General features: G+C 40.7%; 1 long non-coding RNA gene across 1 annotated transcript; it reads left to right on the forward strand.

The window, feature by feature from the left end:
- Window positions 1–2155: 2155 nt before the first annotated feature.
- LOC117506116 lies at window positions 2156–3439 on the forward strand. Its single transcript, XR_004559381.1, has 3 exons — window positions 2156–2361; window positions 2728–2961; window positions 3126–3439. It is a non-coding gene; the product is annotated as an uncharacterized LOC117506116 (long non-coding RNA).
- Window positions 3440–7436: the final 3997 nt, after the last annotated feature.

Genomic DNA, 7436 nt, shown 5'->3' on the forward strand with positions numbered 1-7436 from the left:
GTTCCAGAATTTATACTCGTGTCCGCCCCTCCCAAAAATGGTCAAATTAAAATTTACTTTTATACAGTAGTCTAAATTTTTTGGGTCCACAAATTGACCACGAGTAAAGCCAAAATGCAACTTATGCAAACGTGAGTTAACGGGGTTTATCTCTACTTATGGTAATTAGTGTATGAAGTGTCTGGGTTTTAGGCAAAATTACTTTATTCTTAAATATTATAAATAATAAGTCAATGATAATGCTAATAATATCTTGTTTTTTTTTTTTTTTTAAAGCATTAGAATGTAACTTCCCTTTCCTGTGCCACATTGACCACCTCTGACTGGGGGATCCCGAGGCATTCCCAGGCCAGTTTGGAGATATAATCTCTCCAGCTAGTCCTGGGTCTTCCCCGGGGTCTTCTCCTGGATGGACGTGCCTGGAACACCTCCCTTGGGAGGTGCCCAGGAGGCATCCTTACCAGATGAACCACCTCAGCTGGCTCCTTTCAATATGTATTATTAAAAAAAACGTCCACAACTGCCAAACTACAACCGATTGCCTCTCAACTCCTCAAATACTCGTATTTAACAGCAGAACAAATAGAAAGTATAAAGGTAGAAGTGCAAGAAAAAGCAATGAATGATCATCAGTTGATAGAGGAAGGAAAACAGTTTGAGTTTGAAAGGAGTCAGTGGAAGAGGGAGGAAGAGTGGGTACTGCTGTGGGCAATGGAATATGCAAAAATAAACTACACCAACAGCCAGAGAGAAAGATGCAGAGAATGGCAGAAAATATTCCACCACCACTGCCCAAGTAAGAAAGAGATACCAAGAGGGCGACTCGCCACCCAAAGACACAACTTTATCACACAAAAACACCACGAATGAGGAAACACAAGTGATGCAAGATGAAATTAAAGAAATGGTCAAGGACAACATATGTCCGCTCACACAGACCGTTGCATCACCAAAAATAACTTTTGTCAGCAAACATATATTTGGCAAAGAACTCCAGAACCAGTCGGCCTCTCACACAAAAGGAGAAGAAGGAGTTATTCACCACCTCAGCCACAAAACAATACGCAGATGTACTCAGACACAGAGCAGTGGGAATTAGAAGAAGAATTTTCAAGGTGTCTTTATTTTCCATAGTGGGGCAATTTGTTGTGCAGCCAGCAATATGATGTTAAATATAACATGAAAACCATCAGACAGTGGACATAATAATACAACACAAAACAATAAGAAAAACTAGTTAAAAACCACTCGTGATAGTGTTTAAAAAACTCGTGACAGCGGGTATAAAAGAGATCGACCAAGATGGACCATGTCTTCTTCATGGCTCTGTTTTTATGTATGGATGGCATGTCATTCAAAGGCCCGGTCACACGGAACTTAACCAAGCCCAAACAAAACAAGAAATCTGGACTTTCGTTGGCATCATTTAACCTGCATGCAGCTTCGTTCCTGCAGCTGGCGCTTCGTCAGGATTTTTAAACTTGAAAAATTTAAACAGATGCCACCAAAAACCTCAATTTGTCCGTATTTCGTTTTGCTGTCGTGCTTGATTTTTTTTATTTTTTTTTTATCGTTTGCTTCGTTTTTGTAACATTAGTATTTAGTTTGACTTCGTTCACCCAGCTGAATGTTTTCACACAGTGCAGAAGCTGGTTTGTGAGCTGGTGTGTGGGGCTTCTGCCGCTGCGTGTGATGTGGTGAGTGCTGCAACGGTCATGCCGTGGTGCTGGCCAGCCAGGAATAATTTCCAGCGCACAGCAGTCTGCGATCATGGTGTTGTGCGCACCTGAGGAGAGAGTTGCTGCACAAAAAGTCTGGCCATAGCTGCAGCATTGTGTCTGTGAGCTCTGAGGGCTTCCTGTCCTCCAGCCCGTGCAGAGAGAAATACCTGCCAGCTCTTTCAGCATTTGACAGTTCAGAAGTTTTGAGGAAGTGATCCTCTGATGCCTGATTCTGTTTTTTCTCTGTTTAAGGTGCAGCTCCATCCATAGATGGGAGTTGTGTTTGTGTTGGCAACCCTCATGTCCTGTGCACCAACAGCAACTCTTGTATATTCGTCCATGAATTGTTTCTGTAATTTGTGTCTGTATCATGGCCCAAGCAGAGGGTCACCCCTTTGAGTCTGGTCTGCTTGAGGTTTCTTCCTCAGAGGGAGTTTTTCCTTACCACTGTTGCTCTGGGGTTAGTAAGGTTAGACCTTACCTGTGTGAAGCGCTTTGAGGCAACTCTTGTGATTTGCCACTATATAAATGAAAATAAATTGAAATTGAAACTTGATCACTGCCTATTTGTTTGCCTCAGGGAGACTTTGGAGGAGCACGATCGGCCTCATTTAACCCAGTGTGATCAGCTGCAGAGAAGGTGAAGCACGTTCGTGTGTGTGTGTGTCTGAACCACGTACACAGTGTGTGCGTGAGGTGATCAGAAACAGGGTTTTGGAAAAAAAAAGGCAGAGACAGCGACAGCACTAGTTCTCTCTCTCTCTCTCTCTGTGTGTGTGTGTGTCTCCCCTCTGTCTTCTACGTGCTCATTTCAGATGTACAGACAGCGATTAGAATTTTGGTATTTGAGAAATATTTGGCATGTTTGCAGTGTGTATTATTTTTGTGGCATATTTATTGTGCGTGGTGGTGTTTTTTTTTTTTTTTTTTATTTTAAATGAGGCATCTTATGAATGTTGAGCAAACACTTCAGTTTTTGTTTTTTTTTGTTTTTTATTGGCGCAAGACGGAGCACAGCGTGTCGTCAGAGTCTCAACCAGACAGGGAGGATACTGATGATGATGGAGATGATCCCTCTTTTGTTCTGGATGAGGAACCAGAGCAGGTGGATCCACCGACGTGCGCACAGATCTCCACAGTGGATTGGATCACGTGCTTCTGTTTGGAGCTGAGCTCCGTCCCAGCACCGAGTCCTGGAACGCAGAGATGCAGACACACACTGATCCAGCAGTGGCTCCAGGTGTGTTTCGTTTAAAGTGTGGAGATCAACATTAGCTTCGGTTTCGTTTCTTTCCTCTTTTGTCCTTTTTGTGCTCTTGATTCACAGGCTATTCGGTGATAAAGCTTGTTCATCCACCCTTTTTCAACGATTTGTGACTTTTTTACTATTTCCCCTTCATTTAGGAATCGTCATGTGCTGTGTGACCGGGCCACTTGGATGTTAGCCTCCTGTCCAACACTGCAGTCCAGTTGGTGATGGTAATGCTCTATATAAGCTGGTTGCCAACCGCCATTAAACACAAAGAAGAAGAAGAAGGAAAGGGTGACGGAAATAGGAGTAGAGGAAGAGAGACTAGCTACGAGCGACAGTTTAAGTTTCACTCATTACCATTTTTGTTTGTTCATGTAAATGGGGAATCTTCTTCACAGACTAAAGTTAATTATGGAGTTCCACAAGGTTCTGTGCTAGGACCAATTTTATTCACTTTATACATGCTTCCCTTGGGCAGTATTATTAGACGGTATTGCTTAAATTTTCATTGTTATGCAGATGATACCCAGCTTTATCTATCCATGAAGCCAGAGGATACACACCAATTAGCTAAACTGCAGGATTGTCTTACAGACATAAAGACATGGATGACCTCTAATTTCCTGCTTTTAAACTCAGATAAAACTGAAGTTATTGTACTTGGCCCCACAAATCTTAGAAGCATGGTGTCTAACCAGATCGTTACTCTGGATGGCATTTCCCTGATCTCTAGTAATACTGTGAGAAATCTTGGAGTTATTTTTGATCAGGATATGTCATTCAAAGCGCATATTAAACAAATATGTAGGACTGCCTTTTTGCATTTACGCAATATCTCTAAAATCAGAAAGGTCTTGTCTCAGAGTGATGCTGAAAAACTAATTCATGCATTTATTTCCTCTAGGCTGGACTATTGTAATTCATTATTATCAGGTTGTCCTAAAAGTTCCCTAAAAAGCCTTCAGTTGGTTCAGAATGCTGCAGCTAGAGTACTGACGGGGACTAGCAGGAGAGAGCATATCTCACCCGTGTTGGCCTCCCTTCATTGGCTTCCTGTTAATTCTAGAATAGAATTTAAAATTCTTCTTCTTACTTATAAGGTTTTGAATAATCAGGTCCCATCTTATCTTAGGGACCTCGTAGTACCATATTACCCCATTAGAGCGCTTCGCTCTCAGACTGCGGGCTTACTTGTAGTTCCTAGGGTTTGTAAGAGTAGAATGGGAGGCAGAGCCTTCAGCTTTCAGGCTCCTCTCCTGTGGAACCAGCTCCCAATTCAGATCAGGGAGACAGACACCCTCTCTACTTTTAAGATTAGGCTTAAAACTTTCCTTTTCGCTAAGGCTTATAGTTAGGGCTGGATCGGGTGACCCTGGACCATCCCTTGGTTATGTTGCTTTAGACGTAGACTGTGGGGGGGTTCCCATGATGCACTGTTTCTTTCTCTTTTTGCTCCGTATGCATCACTCTGCATTTAATCATTAGTGATCGATCTCTTTTTCCTGGTTCTTTCCCTCAGCCCCAACCAGTCTCAGCAGAAGACTGCCCCTCCCTGGGCCTGGTTCTGCTGGAGGTTTCTTCCTGTTAAAAGGGGGTTTTTCCTTCCCGCTGTGGCCAAGTGCTTGCTCATGGGGGGTCGTTTTGACCATTGGGGTTTTTCATAATTATTGTATGGCCTTGCCTTGCAATGTGGAGCGCCTTGGGGCAACTGTTTGTTGTGATTTGGCGCTATATAAGAAAAAAGTTGATTGATTGATTTTTGTCATGTGTTTTTGGCTGGAAGCGCCGCGGACCGGGGAGGATGTCTGCGTCGAGCGGTGGATGAGTGGAGGCAGCTGGCAACATAGACATTATAAAGGGTAGATGCAGCATTGGTTGCTGGGGTGCAAGAAATGCAGCCTCCATTTTGGACCAGTCATTGTAGTGATTCTGTCGGGTGAGACTAACGCAGGGGTTGAGTGTGCAGTGTCGGCACAAACCATTCAGAGGAAGGGGGTGTCAGTGCATGGTGGCAAATATGCTGTGGCCAAAGACGGCTGAAGTTTACAGAGCACTAGGTGGTGAAAAAAATACTTCCCAAATGCAATGCAAAATATACATAATGCAAATATATATATATATATATATATATATATATACACACACACACACAATGCACATTTTAAAAAGGAACAGCCCCATTTAATATCTCGACATCAGAAAAAAGTGATGAGGGATTTTTTTTTTAATTTTTGAAGTTGAGAAATTGCCCTTGTAATATGCATGTGAAAAAACAAATGATCTGCACAGCCACAGCGCTCCCAGACAAAAATTTTATTTAACAAAAAATAAATGTAACATTTCTGGCAGATGCCCTTCGTCAGACAGCATGTTCCACGTTACACACCTGTCTAAATATTGACATGATTATTGTTTACTCACAGCTGAAGACCAATCAAAGAAATTAAAAACATCTGTTCCAATTATCTGATGCAGACATCCTCACAAATGAATAAGAGCAATCAGATAAATAAACGCCAAAGCCATCAAACAAAAGAAAAGGAAACAGACAAAGACACTAATGCCGAGCACATGTTGATAAAATAAAATACAGAACAATACAAGATAACCAAATAATGGCAAAAGTACAAACCAGGCAATCAATACATCATAAAACTACTTGGTGGTTTAAAGAAAAAAAAAGTTTACAAAAACGGTCTCAGATTGAAATCCTCATTTAAACCACTGGGGGAAAGTGTGCTGAGAGTATAAATTCAAAAGGCTTCTCTTTTCAGAAGCAAATTATTAACATCTCCACCACGATGAAGTTGTACACGCTCTATACCCAAGTATGTGAGTGAACTCACGTTATGATTTTTCACAGAAAAAGCTGTAGTTGTCGACTCCCCCTCTGGTCGAATGTCTAAAAAATTACTGATGTTCTGATTAGAGGTGCTGGATGCAGAGTCAAAATCAGTTGTTGAATCATCAAAAAAGCTATGTATTACAGCACGACTTCCCTCCCTCCCTATCTCACCCGATTCCATCACAAGGTACAGTGAAAGTTTGATTTATGAGGGAAAAAATGTCAGTGGCCTCCATCTGTAAAACCATTACTGTTTTTAATTCATCATTATTATTCATAATCCTTAATGTAGCGTTTTGTATATTTGTGAATATTCAAGGAAATGATATACATGTATCGGGGAAAATTATGTTGTAGTTCACTATTGTGTCCACCTGAGGGCAGTGAATCAACACGAGTTACTTTAAATTCAAGCAGTTGGATTTTTTGTGGATGTTGTTAGTCTGATATATTTTTATTACATATTTTAAAATCTGTTTTAATGTCTGCATTATTCTGACTGAAATTCATGAAGTTGTAGTTAAGCATTATGTCCACTTGAGGGCAGTAAACTCGTGATTTTCGTTTCAATTCCTCAGAATTCGATTGATGAAACATTTGTTGTAAATAGTTTTAAATAATCTCTGCAGTAATGTCTACATTATTCATTCAGTGTGGTGTTTTGTATATTTATGAATATGATAAATATCTCTTCCTGAGAGTGATGAAGCTGGGGGCAGATGTCAGGGGTCATGAACTCAGCCTCACAAGACGTGGCAGGAACATTACTGGACATGGTGACATCATCAGTGTCCCAGCAGGACAACATGGGGGTAATAATAACTACAGTACTGTGAAAAGGTTTGTGCCCTCTTGAGCTTTTACGTTTGAAATTTTTTAGCGCATCAAAAAAACAAAAGAAAAATCCAGGCTTCTCGTAGTGCCCGTTACACTCACACATCAGGAATTCAAAGAAATAAAAATCTAAAAGCAAAAATGATGGTGTGAATAAGTAAGTGACCCCTTTAGTATAACACATATAAGCCATCACTTTTACAGCCAGCCTTCTTCAGACAAACCAGGGGATGGATACATGAACATTTCCAAGTCCCTGAATATGTCTTGGATTTTATTTACACCAGTTATGAAGAAATACAAGCAGCATGACACTGTATCGTAAATCTGTGTGGAGCAGATGGTTCTCAAAAACTAAGAGACGAGTGAGGAAAGCCACCAAGACACCCAGACAACCCAGAGCAACTTATAGGCTTCTGTGGCTGTGATTGGACAAGTTACACACAGTGCAGGTTGAGTCATAACAGTTTGTGTTCATCATGAAAATTCTGCTGTTAAGTACAACAGAATCCAACTGTTGCAGCTCAGTTTATAATCTCACTTAGATGGAAAAAAATCATCTCAGCAGAGTCGACTCTTTTTTGTCAGCTGTTCAATTTTTGGATTTTTCTGCATTATTGTATTTGTTATTCTCTTAGTATTGACATTTATTTTTTGCTTTGATTCCTGGGACAGACTGATATAAATAATAATTATTATTATTATCATCAGTATATAAGTCACACTGGAGTATAAGTCCCAGAGCCTCCCAACGAGTAAATAAATGCAATTTATACTCCAGAAA

This window comes from Thalassophryne amazonica, unplaced genomic scaffold, assembly GCF_902500255.1.
Source record: "Thalassophryne amazonica unplaced genomic scaffold, fThaAma1.1, whole genome shotgun sequence".
Classification (NCBI taxonomy): domain Eukaryota; kingdom Metazoa; phylum Chordata; class Actinopteri; order Batrachoidiformes; family Batrachoididae; genus Thalassophryne; species Thalassophryne amazonica.